Source organism: Bufo bufo, chromosome 9 (assembly GCF_905171765.1).
Source record: "Bufo bufo chromosome 9, aBufBuf1.1, whole genome shotgun sequence".
Lineage (NCBI taxonomy): Eukaryota > Metazoa > Chordata > Amphibia > Anura > Bufonidae > Bufo > Bufo bufo.
The window spans coordinates 144,317,748-144,333,154 of record NC_053397.1 but is presented as its reverse complement, the minus strand read 5'-3'; positions in this window follow the sequence as shown (position 1 = coordinate 144,333,154).

Genomic DNA, 15,407 nt, shown 5'->3' with positions numbered 1-15,407 from the left:
GAGAGAGGGAAGAAGAACGCAGTGCCACTCAGACTGTTTTCTATCATATTTTATTCTTTCATTATTATGTATAGCCACTAAAGCCCTCTAATACACCAAACCTATTTAAATGTCCTAGGGTATGTTAGTTATCCAGAAATTCTTGTCTATTATAGAGATATGCAGTAATACTCTATCTTAGCATACTTGTTTTATTCCCCCAGTTATCCTTGGAGTGCAGATGCGTTCCACCATCAGAGGAGATCTCTTCCTGATGTAAAGACTGTGGAACGCATTTGCGCTCCACAGCATGCGCGCTACAAAGGAGGAGGCGTCACAGGAAACTACATCTGTTTACTGTTATGAAGGCTTTGGAGCGCATAAGAGTACCACAGCAGTTTCCGCCTCTCCCTAGATTAAATCTGAATGGATGGAGCCTACCATTGACGAGGAGGCATAATTTCCTTTACCGGCCGATCGGTGGAACGCATTTGCGTTCCACGGCGGCGTTTCTTATCTGTCAGTTTGACTACATGGGCAAAATTTCATGATGACGTCCTTACCAACTTGGCAAGTAACCTCTATAATAGGCACCGCTGGGAGGAGAGGTTTAATGATCATCACATACAGATGTCTGGATATGGGGGGTAAGGAGTGGGGCAGGAAGTGGAGGGGAGGAGTTTGGATGGACTTAACCCTTTTAAAGGCGCCATGTTTGAACAAGATATAGACGCCATAAATCTAGTAGCCCACATCTGAGCATAAGGTTATACTCTCTAACCATAGGGACTCTCGTTGGAGGAAATTTCAGGCTGCCGGACATGATCATCGAATTACCGCCGGTCGGTCTCCCATATACCGGGAAGTGTCCCCTGAGGAACCAGCTGTAAAACTGGGGAAACGCAGCATTGGGACTCACCTTTATCAGCGTTTGTTTTTTGGAACAACAACCATTTTTAGGGCTAGGGCAGGGGCTAGAAAGGGTTTAGCCACCGAGAGGTGGGGTGGCCCCTTTTGGGGCGGGTGCTCTGCATGTAGGCAGGGTGAGATACAGGGACAGAGTAGGGATATGTATGTTGTTCCCATAAACCTGGACTAAGAAAAACAACTGGGGTATGTGCCGTATCATTAAACCGTGAGTAAGAAAGAAACAAACTGTCCCACCTCTCGATAACCTGCCCGAGATTTTGACTCTATATATGGTGTATTCAACATTGATTATTATTATTTGACTATCGATAGGAGTTTTGTAAAAAAAAAAAATTTAATGTATTCAATAAAATGTATTTTTTAATAAGGGAGGTAAATAGTTTCTATTGATTAACGCAGACCCCAATGGCATATTGTGGCGTACACTCTGTTTTGGCCATAATTGTTCCAACATATAGAATAAAGGTGAAATTTTTATGCTGCATGGTGAATAGCATGAAATATGAGATTCAAATAACAACTGTACGATTTTTTTTTTATAAAACCCCCTTAAAGTTTTAATAAAAGTTAATAAATTATATGTACCTGAAAATAGTGCCTTTGAAATTAGGTCTGCAGAAACCAAGCCCTCATACAGCTACGTTGACAGAAAAAAAACGCTATGCTCATGGAAAAGTACTGCAAAACTAAAAATGATTCTTGATTAGACACAACTGCTTTCAGAATGAGGGCCCAAGTGTCACCGCCACTTCTGTGAGAAGGTCTGACAGACGTCCTTTTCTACCTCTTGCATGATGTTCTTTGTTTTGGTTTCACTTTGTCATCTCATTTCCTTCTCCAAGGTGTCACCTATTTAGACTAATCCTCTTTCCTTTATATTCCCTCCCATACTGCCTCACTTTGCGGTTTATACTACTTCCTGGATTTGAAGTGTTCACTGCTGGAGACTTCTGTTGCTGCTTGTTCAGATAAGTCCTTTCATGTATTGTGTTTCCTTGCTGGCTTGATTCTAGGTGACCCTGACTCCCTCCGTATGAAGTGCAGGGAGCCGGTGGTCGTGTCCCCTCACTATTATAGGGTTTTCAGGTGTCACACAGTCTAGGTACGAGGGCATGCAATCGTCTACCTCTGAGACCCTTGTATGTGATTAGCAGTCAGGGTGAGCTCTTAGGGTTTTATAGGGGTCACCTTTATGCTCCTTAGTTTGGGATCAAGCCAGTCGGATGTTTATCCATAACTTCCAGCTATCTGCAACATCATCCGTGACATTATAAACCGTCATTACCGTCTTAAGCATGGATCCGGTTTCAGCCTTGATTGACCGCATGCAAGGTCTTTCACTGGAGGTAGCAGATCTCCGTAAAACTGTGTCTCAGTTTCAGGTGACCGGTTCTGCTTACGTTCATGGAGTTTGTTCCGAGCCTAAGATCTCGCTTCCGGATACGTTCTCCGGGGGTAGTGAGAATTTTGTTCGCTTTAGAGAGGCTTGCAAACTCCATTTTCGCCTACTTTCCCATTCCTCTGGTGATGAGGAGCAGAGGGTGGGGATCATCATCTCGCTGCTCAGGGATAACGCTCAGTCTTGTGCCTTTTCGCTGCCGGTGGGGGCACGGCCCCTCCGATCGGTGGATGAATTTTTTGTAGCCCTGGGGCAGATATATGATGACCCCGATCGTATTGCTCTGGCTTAATCTAAGCTGTGTCTTTTATGCTAGGGTAAACAGTCCGCAGAGATATATTGTTCTGAATTTCGGAGATGGGCAGCTGATACTGGTTGGAACGATGCTGCACTCCGAAGTCAATTTTGCCATGGTCTTTCGGAGGGATTGAAAGATGCATTTGCTTTTCATGAGAGACCTGCCTCGTTGGAGTCTGCCATGTCTCTAGCTGTTCGTATTGACAGACGTCTTAGAGAGAGAGAGGAGAGACCACTCCTTCCTGTCATATTCAGTCCAAGGACAGTGGGGCTGTCTCATTCAGTGCGCAGGGGCCTCTCTCTCTCTCAATCCCCTCTGAGCAGGAGGCCATGCAGCTGGGTTTGCTTGCCTCTGATAGTAGAGGATTAGAGTTGAGCGAACACCTGGATGTTCGGGTTCGAGAAGTTCGGCCGAACTTCCCGGAAATGTTCGGGTTCGGGATCCGAACTCGGCCCGAACTTCGCCCCGAACCCGAACCCCATTGAAGTCAATGGGGACCCGAACTTTTCGGCACTAAAAAGGCTGTAAAATAGCCCAGGAAAGGGCTAGAGGGCTGCAAAAGGCAGCAAAATGTAGGTAAATCCCCTGCAAACAAATGTGGATAGGGAAATGAATTAAAATAAAAATAAAATAAATAAATAAAAATTAACTAATATCAATTGGAGAGAGGTCTCATGGCAGAGAATCAGGCTTCATGTCATAGCAGAGAATCAGGCTTCACGTCACCCACCACTGGAACAGGCCATTGTCAGATATTTAGGCCCCGGCACCCAGACAGAGGAGAGAGGTCCCATAGCAGAGAATCAGGCTTCAAGTCATAGCAGAGAATCAGGCTTCATGTCATAGCAGAGAATCAGGCTTCATGTCACCCATCACTGGAACAGGCCATTGTCAGATATTTAGGCCCCGGCACCCAGACAGAGGAGAGAGGTCCCATAGCAGAGAATCAGGCTTCATGGCATAGCAGAGAATCAGGCTTCACATCACCCACCACTGGAACAGGCCACTGTCAGATATTTTTAGGCCCCGGCACCCAGACAGAGGAGAGAGGTCCCATAGCAGAGAATCAGGCTTCATGTCATAGCAGAGAATCAGGCTTCAAGTCATAGCAGAGAATCAGGCTTCATGTCACCCACCACTGGAACAGGCCATTGTCAGATATTTAGGCCCCGGCACCCAGACAGAGGAGAGAGGTCCCATAGCAGAGAATCAGGCTTCATGGCATAGCAGAGAATCAGGCTTCACATCACCCACCACTGGAACAGGCCACTGTCAGATATTTTTAGGCCCCGGCACCCAGACAGAGGAGAGAGGTCCCATAGTAGAGAATCAGGCTTCATGTCATAGCAGAGAATGAGGCTTCAAGTCATCGCAGAGAATCAGGCTTCATGTCATAGCAGAGAATCAGGCTTCACGTCACCCACCACTGGAACAGGCCATTGTCAGATATTTAGGCCCCGGCACCCAGACAGAGGAGAGAGGTCCCATAGCAGAGAATCAGGCTTCATGTCATAGCAGAGAATCAGGCTTCAAGTCATAGCAGAGAATCAGGCTTCATGTCATAGCAGAGAATCCGGCTTTATGTCATAGCAGAGAATCAGGCTTCACGTCACCCACCACTGGAACAGGCCATTGTCAGATATTTAGGCCCCGGCACCCAGACAGAGGAGAGAGGTACCATAGCAGAGATTCAGGCGTGGGCGTGTCTGGTGTCTGCAGAGGTGGAAGGGTGTGTTTGCAGCAGCTCCTGACAACTTCCACCTCGTTAAGGCCCAGGGAGATTTTCAACACCTTAATCCCCTGGGAGGAACCAGGCTTGTGGGGAGGTTTTCCACCTTTCTCCCCAGCCCAGGCCCTGCCTCTCCCTAGGGAGCTGGTAGGGACCTGGGCCATGCGCTCAGGCAAGGCCCGGGATCCTGCTTCCCGGAGTAGGCCGGCGGGGGGTAGGGGAGGTGAGTTACCGGCCTCTGCTATGTCTTCCGCCCCGGGGGTCAGAAGATCCAGCAGGGGTCATGTGGAAGTGTCCCCTGTGGCCCCCAGGGGTGAGGCTGTGAAGACCGCCAGCCAGTCCAGGAGGGTGGACAGTAACCCTCCAAGAAGCGAGTGCAGTGCTCCCGGAGGTGGGCTGGGAGCGGTGGAAGCTGACTGGGGCAACATGAGGCCTCAGGAGGCAGTCACCACATACAGCTCCCGTATTGCGGCCTACCTCCGGGAGTATGAAGAAACTGGAAAGCTACTAAAAAGACTCAGAAATGAGTTAAAGCTGGAAAGAGTCAAGGCAAGCAAAGCCTCCAAGATTAAGAGGCCAGATATTTCAGCCAGGATTAAACTCCTAAAAGAAGATATACAATTACAAGAGGCAAGAAGGATGATTATCCTGAAGGGGAGTGGCCCTTTTCAGGAGAAACTAAAGAATGAGGAAAGGTTCTCTGAGATGACCCAGGCAAGGCAGTCCTGGGAGGAAGAGCCAGAGGAAGACCTGGGGGAGCAGACTTTGGAAGCAAGCCTGTCAGCAGGGCAGAAATGCCAGAAAACTAATCTGCCCCCCGCGAGTTCAGAGGAGGACCACAGTGAGAGCAATCCTGGCGGTCAGCTGATGGAAGAGATCCGTCACCTGGAATCCCCAAGAATCCGTGAAGAAGGGTTTGTTTTTGGCGACGATCTTTTGGAGGAGGATCCAATGTGCAGGAACCGTAAAAAGGCAAGGAAGACTCCAGTGGAGGTGAGATATGTATATGTGCCTCACCAGCTGTGTTCCGAGCCGACTGCAGGGTCGTCTCGGGACGCAGCACCCACTAACCCCCCTAGCCCGGTCTCTGTAGTGGTACCGGAGCGCGGGAGTGGGGAGAGGGAAAAAGCTAAGATGGCGTCGGACGCCGTCCCCGCTTGCGGTAGCGAGGGCGGCGAAGAGAGGGAAGAGCTAGACAGGAAGGTTTCGGCAGAGAAGGAGGGGGGCGTGGCCGAGCGTCTGGTGTCCCCGCCTGCCGCTGCGTCCACGGTGGCGCTGGATGAGTGCGCAGTGGAAGTGCGGCGTTATGGGGGGGATGCTATCGCCCCCCCTGTTGCAGTTGATACCGGGTCCCCTAGCAGGATCCCTATGGCTGGAGTGTGTGTGGCTGGGAGCAGTGGTGCCACAAGTCGGCTGCAAGCGGCAGGAGGGGAAAGTCCTGCAGCAAGACATAACAGACAGGAAAATAAAGGAAAAGGGAATGTAATGAAACCAGCCAAAAAGGCTGAAGAAAAACTGGCCAAGGTATATGAAGTTTTTAGGGCGGTGGACTCTGCCGCATTCCCTCTATTCTCCCCTGATACAGGGGGTGTGAGGAGGTTTGTAACAGAGGCACAAATACACCTGCCAGCCAATGAGGCCGAGGATACAGCCGCAAAAGCTGTGGAGGCTGAGGCTGTGTTGCAAATCACACCTGCGGTTCCTATTGTCCCCATTGTCCCCACTGGTCCAGCTGTATGTGTGGGGGGGGGATAATGAAATAGTGATGACCACCGCAGAGGTGGGTCCCCTGGGTGAAAGTGATAAAAGTATTGAGATGATTAGTGTTGGGGCTGCTGTCCCGGACCCTGTGGGGGGGGGGGAGGGGGGGAGGTCGTCCGCTGTAAAAGTGGCGGGGTCCCCCCGTGTGGCCCCCTCGGAGGGGTCCGGTGTGACAGTTGTGACAGGTAGCGGGGGGGAGCCAGTTCTGCTGCCCCTCCTGCATCCGTGGTGCCTGGCAGAAGTTATGCCAGTGTGGCTGCGGCTGTAGGGGGGGAGGGGCTGGCCTCTTTGGCTTCCTCGCTCTCAGGGTCTGGTGATGGTGACTTGCAGCGGCGACTGCTGGAGGCCCTCAAAAAGGGGGAGAGCTCCATTACCGTAGAGGGGAAGAAGGTGGACCTGTCATTCTGGTTCAACAGACATGGCATCCGGACCTTCCGAGAACAGAACGGGGGCGAGACCACCTGGTCTTCACCCACAACCGGCCCTGGAGCCAGACGGAATGTGGTCTGTCTCAGGTGGAGTAGCGATGAAGCTTGCCCTACTAGGAAGAGGGTAGTGGAGCTCCTGCTTGGGATGGGTTTCAAGGCAACCGATATCTTTGCCTTGATTCATCCGTTTGGCTCCAAGGAGTTTGACATCAGCTTTGTCCGGCCGGAGGGGCTTGAGCTCTTCTGGTCCGGATATGAGCTGGTGAAGAACATGCCGGACTGGCGTGGTTTCGTTGCAAAAGCGATAACCCGCCAGAGTGAGGTCAAGAGAGTGACCGTGTTGACCCGTAACGAGTCGCTCTCTTGTATTGACATCATGACCTGGTTGGGTAGGTACGGAGAGGTCCAGGGAATACCAGCTAAAAACCTGGACGAGTTTGGCATTTGGTCGGGTGCCTGGATGTTTAATATCAAGCTTAAGCGTCTGGGTGGTACAGTTTCCCACATTCCATCATCTACCTTTATCGGCCGAGACAGGATTTTGGTCTTCTACAGGGGGCAGCCTAAGCTTGGTCACAAGTGCGGCAGCCCCACACACTTCAGCGCCAGCTGCCAAGTGCAGAAGTGCGCGTTGTGTGGGGGGACAGGTCATCTAGCTGCATCTTGTGAGGAGATTAGATGCAACCTGTGCGGGGAGCTCGGGCACCCCTTCAGTCGCTGTCCTCTCTCTGAGGCCAATGCGGCCCGAGCTCATGCAGGAGCGGACCGGGAGGTCCCTTCGGCTGAGGCGGGTACTGGCGAAGGCAGTGGAGTTAAGGGGTCAGTGAGGAACCAGAACAACCCGTCCCGGCAGAGGCGGAGAGAGAGGCGTCAGGTGGAGAGGGAAGAACCCCGTCCTGGGGTGATGCCCGCTCCTTCCCAAACGACTGCCCCTCCTGAATCCGAGACCCTAGGGGGCAGCGAGCTGGAGGAGGAGATTGAGAGACTGGATCGGGCCGAAGAGACTAGTGGGGCAGAGTCCCAAAGTAGACGGAAACGGCGTACTAAAAAAAGATCTAGCCCGACCAAAATTGCCAGGAGCTCTCCAACCGGTACCTCATCTTGGATGAGACCTCTGCCTCCTCTGCTGAGGGGGAGGTTGAAGGTGGGGGACCGGGGGCGAAGGAGGGAGGGCCTTCAGGGGGCCCCGCGCCCCCCTCTGGTGGGGATGCAAGGTCCTCAGGAGGGGTGGCAAAACCGGGCCCTGAGACTGAGAAAGCCAGGAGCGGTGCGCAGAGGGAGATGGTGGTGGCAGAGATGGATACCACTATCTCCCTCAAGAGAGGTCGTGCTGCTCTAGAAGGCAGCCCCGGGAGGGGGGAGAAGGATGGGAAGAAGGCCGTCTAATTTAACTACTCTTTATGGCGGTACCCGCTCTGCTGACTCTGGCGACCATTAATGTCGCCAGCATTAAGTCGGATGCGGCTCGCTTCACAGCCTTCGATTTTCTCAGCCGTGTTGAAGCTGACATTTTGTTTTTGCAAGAGACCAGGCTGCCAGATTTGGCAGCGATTTATAAGGCCAAGAGGGAGTGGAGATCAGGGCCCTCCTACTGGTCTCTTGCGGCTGAGCCGTATAGCGGAGTGGCGGTCCTTTTTACCGCACCGGTAGAATGCCGACGAGTAATTGATTTAGAAATGGGGAGGTGTTTGATCTTGGATATCCTCATGAAGGGACAGGAACTGCGCCTGATCAATATCTATGGGCCCTAGTCCAGGTGGGACAGGAAATGTCTCTTTATGAGGATTAAGCCTTTCCTTTTTACAAGCCGGCAGGTGGTTTTTGGTGGGGACTTTAATACTGTCACAAGGCCCCAAGACAGGGGAGGCACCAGAAACCGGCTGACTTATGATAGTATTTTTCTGAATAGAGTAGCTAGTGAGGCTCGTCTGGAGGATGTCCACATTAGGCATACCCCAGGGCACGGGGGTTTCACTTTCTATTGAGGTAGTCAGACCAGGTCTAGAATAGATAGGTTTTTAAGGAGGAGGCTACCTTTTCGCCCTTAAGGGTTGTGGAGGTGGAATTCTCTGATCACTGTTTGATTATGTTTTCTCTGAATATTTCAGAATCCCCCCAAATGGGAAGAGGTTATTGGAAGCTGAATTCGTGTGTCTTGGAGGAAGCAGAGGTGAGACAATCCTTTGAGGACTTCCTTCAGAGTCAGGTACCTTTACTGGATCTCTGTGATACTAAGTCAGAGTGGTGGGAGATATTCAAAGATCGGGCTGCAAAGTTCTTCCGCCGGCTCCCGAGCCTCAGGTCCCTGGACAGGTACCACCTGTATCAGGGTCTGAGGAGGAAACTCGAGCATCTGGTCTCGACTGGAGGTAGCTGCGAGGATATCTCCAGGGTGAAATCTTTGCTCAAGAGGTGCCAGTATGATAGGCACACATCTTTAGTTTTTGAGAGGGACTTCGGGAGGTACCGCTCGCCCGACCCCTACAGAAATTGTAAGATGTCAGTGAAGAGTAAGTTAATAACAGGACTGGTCGATAGTACGGGGTCTCTGAACAGGTCCAGATCAGGGATCCTGGAAGTCGTTAGATCCTTTTACTCGTGCCTCTTGGGGAGGAGGGATCTGGATCGGGACAGGATGTCGGCTTTCCTGGCTGGGGTCACCCCTGAGTCAGGAGCTCACCTCTCTTTTGACAGTTTGGTAGAAGAGATCAGGAAGGAGGAAGTTATCCTGGCGGTGGAAGGGTTAGCTCTGAAGAAGTCGCCAGGCCCGGATGGCTTAACATCCGAGTTTTATAAGACCTTTAAGGACTCTTTAGGTCCCCTCTTGACTGAGGTATTCAATGAGTGTTTATCCTCGGGCACTCTGCCTCGGTCAATGAGGAGGTCAGCTCTGATCCTTCTATCAAAGGGTAAAGATCCGAGCCGTATTAAGAACTGGCGTCCCATAGCACTTCTTAATACGGACAGAAAGATTCTGGCTAAGATACTTTTTAATAGGCTGGTAAAATTTGCACCCCAACTCCTTTCGGTGGCTCAGCATTGCTCGGTTCCAGGCCGCAGCACTTTTAGTGCTGTACTCGGTGTCCGAGAGGCAGTGGAGCAGAGTAGAGCAGGCTACTGGAGGGGATACATGCTGTCCTTAGATCAAGTAAAGGCGTTTGATCGGGTGAACCATGAGTACCTCTGGTCGGTCCTTCTGAAGTATGGCCTGCCGGGGGGGTTTGTCGATTGGTTAAAGATCTTGTATGCAGGGGCAGAGAGTTTCCCGCTTGTGAATGGTTGGTCTGGCTGCTCTTTTGAGGTTGGGTCTGGCGTCCGCCAGGGTTGTCCTTTGAGCCCGCTTTTATACGTGTTTGCGATTGATCCCTTTCTTAAGCGGATTGATCGTGGACCATTGGCGGGAGTCGGGATGGATCGGGCGGCGCCGGAATCCACTCTGAGGGTAGTAGCGTACGCTGACGATGTCACCATTTTCGTATCCTCGAGAGGGGAGGCAGAGTACGTGATGTCTGAAGTGGATCGCTACTCGGAGGCATCCGGGTCCATGATCAATCAGGATAAGTGTGAGAGTCTCTGGCTGGGAGGGGGTGATCCAGTTTTTGATCTCCCGGACACCCTCCCAGGGCCCAAGTCGTCAGCCAAAGTCCTAGGCATCCATTTTGGCCATGGGGATTATCCCACTCAAAATTGGGACGACAGGCTTAAGATCGCCGCTCAGAAGGTCGACCAGTGGAAGGGTTGGTCTTTGACCCTTAGGGAAAGGGTAAACCTGATCAAGACCTACTTACTCCCTTTGCTTATCTATTTGGGTAGCGTGTGTATCTTGCCAGAGCCTCTCTGGACTCGGACTTATAGTCTGTTCTTCCAGCTCTTATGGGGGAATAGACTGAACCTGATCAAGAGAGAAGTGACTTACCGCACGAGGAGACTAGGGGGGGTTATCTATGGTCAACCCCGTGGTGTTTCTTGTAAACACCTTTGTTAAAGCGAATCTGGAAAACCTCTGGATGGAGAGGGCTTCTCCGTGGGTAGTCTCCTGCCGGGGGTGGTTTCGGCCTTTCTTCCAGGAATGGGAGACAGGAGGGCAAGTGAAGGACTTACGTACGCCTCACGGATATCTTCCGACTTACGTCACCCCGATTCTGAAGGTGATCCGCCGGTGGGGTTTGGAGGTGAGGGAGATCAGGACTCTGTCAAGGAGGTCCCTTGACGAGAGGGTCTTGTTGTCCCACTTCCAGAAGCCCCTGGCCCTCAGGGATTGCCAGAGCCGGGATCTAGACAGGGGGTTACAGTTGCTAAATTCTGCAAGGATCCCCTTGAAGTTTTGGGACTTGTCTTGGCGCTGCTTTCACGGGAGGCTGTATGTGTGGGACAACTTGAAGTACAGGAACTCTGATGAAAGGGGTTGTCCCCGGGAGGAGTGTGGCTCCATACTGGAAAGTATGGATCACTTCTTGCTTCAGTGTCCCTTTAATACAGAGGTATACCAACGGGTGGGAGCTTCCATTGGCTGGCCTAGGCTAGCCAGTCTCTCCTACGCGGAGTGGGCTTATGGAGTGCTCAGAGACATTGGTAGAAGGGACCTGTGCACATGTTTTTTAGTCAGTATAGTGGTTAGGTTCTACACATGGAATGCACGGTGCTTAGTTTCAACGCAGCAGAAAGTCCTCCCAGTGGACGAGGTATGTAGGAACATTTTGGCTGACCTGGTGAAGGTGCGTTCTTTGGAGTATGAGAGACTGGGTACCAGTAGGGCCTCTCTCCTCTGGAGAGGCTTTGCTTTTAGCGTACCCTAGCCTAGTCATACGTTTCCTGGTGGTGGGCTGATGCTTTCACCGTAGATTTTTGTTTTGTGAGATGTTGAGCTTTGAAGAAAGGCTTACAGAGACCGAGCTTGGGCCTTCGGGTAGTTCTGTATTTTAGAATAGTTTGCAGTGTGTGTTAAATAGTTATGTTGTTTATGTTATTTATTAGGATAGAATGAGTTGGGGTTAGTTAGGTTGGGTGGGTGAGGGAAGGGGTCTTATGTGTTTTATGTGTTTTATGTGTGTATTGAAGTGGGAGGCCTGCATCTAGCCCTGGACTATGCGGACATGGGAGGACATGGGGCGAGGGGCTAGATGCGGGTGGTGGAGGTAGGGCTGGCCTCGGACTATGCGGACACGAGAGAGATGTGAGGCGGAGGTCAGCCTTGGGTGATGGGTGAAGGGTGATGGAGTAGGTAGTGGGGGTTAGGGCTAGATTAGGGAGGTAAATAGGTTTTGTTTTATTTGTTATATTCCTGGGTCAGCTGGAATGCTGTTCTGTTTTTATATTTTGATGTTTTGGTGTTTTGAAATTTTGTCTGTAAAGTTTTGTATTTTTATAATAAAAAGAGTTCCCATAGCAGAGAATCAGGCTTCATGTCATAGCAGAGAATCAGGCTTCATGTCACCCAACACTGGAAAAGGCCATTGTCAGATATTTTTAGGCCCCGGCACCCAGACAGAGGAGAGAGGTCCCATAGCAGAGAATCAGGCTTCATGTCATAGCAGAGAATCATGCTTCATGTCACCCAACACTGGAACAGGCCACTGTCAGATATTTTTAGGCCCCGGCACCCAGACAGAGGAGAGGTTCATTCAACTTTGGGTTGCCCCGCAATATAATGGTAAAATGAAAATAAAAAAAAGGATTGAATGAGGAAGTGCCCTGGAGTACAATAATATATGGTTAAGGGGAGGTAGTTATAAATGTCTAATCTGCACAAGGGATGGACAGGTCCTGTGGGATCCATGCTTGGTTCATTTTTATGAACGTCAGCTTGTCCACATTGGCTGTAGACAGGCGGCTGCATTTGTCTGTAATGACGCCCCCTGCCGTGCTGAATACACGTTCAGACAAAACGCTGGCTGCCGGGCAGGCCAGCACCTCCAAGGCATAAAAGGCTAGCTCTGGCCACGTGGACAATTTGGAGACCCAGAAGTTGAATGGGGACGAACCATCAGTCAGTACGTGGAGGGGTGTGCACACGTACTGTTCCACCATGTTAGTGAAATGTTGCCTCCTGCTAACACGATCCGTATCAGGTGGTGGTGCAGTTAGCTGTGGCGTGGTGACAAAACTTTTCCACATCTCTGCCATGCTAACCCTGCCCTCAGAGGAGCTGGCTGTGACACAGCTGCATTGGTGACCACTTGCTCCTCCTCTGCCTTCGCCTTGGGCTTCCACTTGTTCCCCTGTGACATTTGGGAATGCTCTCAGTAGCGCGTCTACCAACGTGCGCTTGTACTCGCGCATCTTCCTATCACGCTCCAGTGCAGGAAGTAAGGAGGGCACATTGTCTTTGTACCGGGGATCCAGCAGGGTGGCAACCCAGTAGTCCGCACACGTTAAAATGTGGCCAACTCTGCTGTCGTTGCACAGGCACTGCAGCATGTAGTCGCTCATGTGTGTCAGGCTGCCCAGAAGTAAGGACAAGCTGTCCTCTGTGGGAGGCGTATCGTCATCGTCCTGCGTTTCCCCCCAGCCACGCACCAGTGATGGGCCCGAGCTGCGTTGGGTGCCACCCCGCTGTGAACATGCTTCATCCTCATCCTCCTCCACATCCTCGTCCTCCTCGTCCTCCAGTAGTGGGCCCTGGCTGGCCACATTTGTACCTGGCCTCTGCTGTTGCAAAAAACCTCCCTCTGAGTCACTTCGAAGAGACTGGCCTGAAATGGCTAAAAATGACCCCTCTTCCTCCTCCTCCTCCTCCTGGGCCACCTCCTCTTCCATCATCGCCCTAAGTGTTTTCTCAAGGAGACATAGAAGTGGTATTGTAACGCTGATAACGGCGTCATCGCCACTGGCCATGTTGGTGGAGTACTCGAAACAGCGCAACAGGGCACACAGGTCTCGCATGGAGGCCCAGTCATTGGTGGTGAAGTGGGGCTGTTCCGCAGTGCGACTGACCCGTGCGTGCTGCAGCTGAAACTCCACTATGGCCTGCTGCTGCTCGCACAGTCTGTCCAGCATGTGCAAGGTGGAGTTCCACCTGGTGGGCACGTCGCATATGAGGCGGTGAGCGGGAAGGCCGAAGTTACGCTTTAGCGCAAACAGGCTAGCAGCGACAGGATGTGAACGCTGGAAGCGCGCACAGACGGCCCGCACTTTATGCAGCAGCTCTGACATGTCGGGGTAGTTGCGAATGAACTTCTGCACCACCAAATTCAGCACATGCGCCAGGCAAGGGATGTGCGTCAAACCGGCTAGTCCCAGAGCTGCAACGAGATTTCGTCCATTATCGCACACCACCAGGCCGGGCTTGAGGCTCACCGGCAGCAACCACTCGTCGGTCTGTTGTTCTATACCCCGCCACAACTCCTGTGCGGTGTGGGGCCTGTCCCCCAAACATATGAGTTTCAGAATGGCCTGCTGACGTTTACCCCGGGCTGTGCTGAAGTTGGTGGTGAAGGTGTGTGGCTGACTGGATGAGCAGGTGGAAGAAGAGGAGGAGGAAGCCGAGTAGGAGGAGGAGGCAACAGGAGGCAAAGAATGTTGCCCTGCGATCCTTGGCGGCGGAAGGACGTGCGCCAAAACAGCTCTCCGCCTGGGGCCCAGCCGCCACTACATTTACCCAGTGTGCTGTTAGGGAGATATAGCGTCCCTGGCCGTGCTTACTAGTCCACGTATCTGTGGTTAGGTGGACCTTGCCACAGATGGCGTTGCGCAGTACACACTTGATTTTATCAGATACTTGGTTGTGCAGGGAAGGCACGGCTCTCTTGGAGAAGTAGTGGCGGCTGGGAACAACATACTGTGGGACAGCAAGCGACATGAGCTGTTTGAAGCTGTCTGTGTCCACCAGCCTGAATGACAGCATTTCATAGGCCAGTAGTTTAGAAATGCTGGCATTCAGGGCCAGGGATCGAGGGGTGGCTAGGTGGGAATTTACGCTTTCTCTCAAATGTTTGTGAGATGGAGAGCTGAACGCTGCCGTGTGACATGGTTGAGATGCTTGGTGACGGAGGGGGTGGTGTTGGTGGTACATCCTCTGTTTGCTGGGCGGCAGGTGCCAACGTTCCTCCAGAAGAGGTAGCAGGGGGAGCCTGAGTGAGTTCCTTGTTTTTAAGGTGTTTACTCCACTGCAGTTCATGCTTTGCATGCAGGTGCCTGGTCATGCAGGTTGTGCTAAGGTTCAGAACATTAATGCCTCGCTTCAGGCTCTGATGGCACAGCGTGCAAACCACTCGGGTCTTGTCGTCAGCACATTGTTTGAAGAACTGCCACGCCAGGGAACTCCTTGAAGCTGCCTTTGGGGTGCTCGGTCCCAGATGGCGGTGGCCAGTAGCAGACGGACTCTCTTGGCGGCGGGTGTTCTGCTTTTGCCCACTGCTCCCTCTTTTGCTACGCTGTTGGCTCGGTCTCACCACTGCCTCTTCCTCCGAATTCTGAAAGTCAGTGGCACGACCTTCATTCCATGTGGGGTCTAGGACCTCATCGTCCCCTGCATCGTCTTCCACCCAGTCTTCCTCCCTGACCTCCTGTTCAGTCTGCACACTGCAGAAAGACGCAGCAGTTGGCACCTGTGTTTCGTCATCATCAGAGACGTGCTGAGGTGGTATTCCCATGTCCTCATCATCAGGAAACATAAGTATGTTGTGCGTCAGTGCATTCTATGTCTTCCACCGCTGGGGAAGGGCTGGTGGATGCCCTTGGGAAACCCTGCCAGCAGAGTCTTCAAACAGCATAAGAGACTGCTGCATAACTTGAGGCTCAGACAGTTTCCCTGATATGCATGGGGGTGATGTGACAGACTGATGGGCTTGGTTTTCATGCGCCATCTGTGCGCTTTCTGCAGAAGACTGGGTGGGAGATTAATGTGAACAAGCTGGATTCCACTGTCGGCCACCCAATTGACTA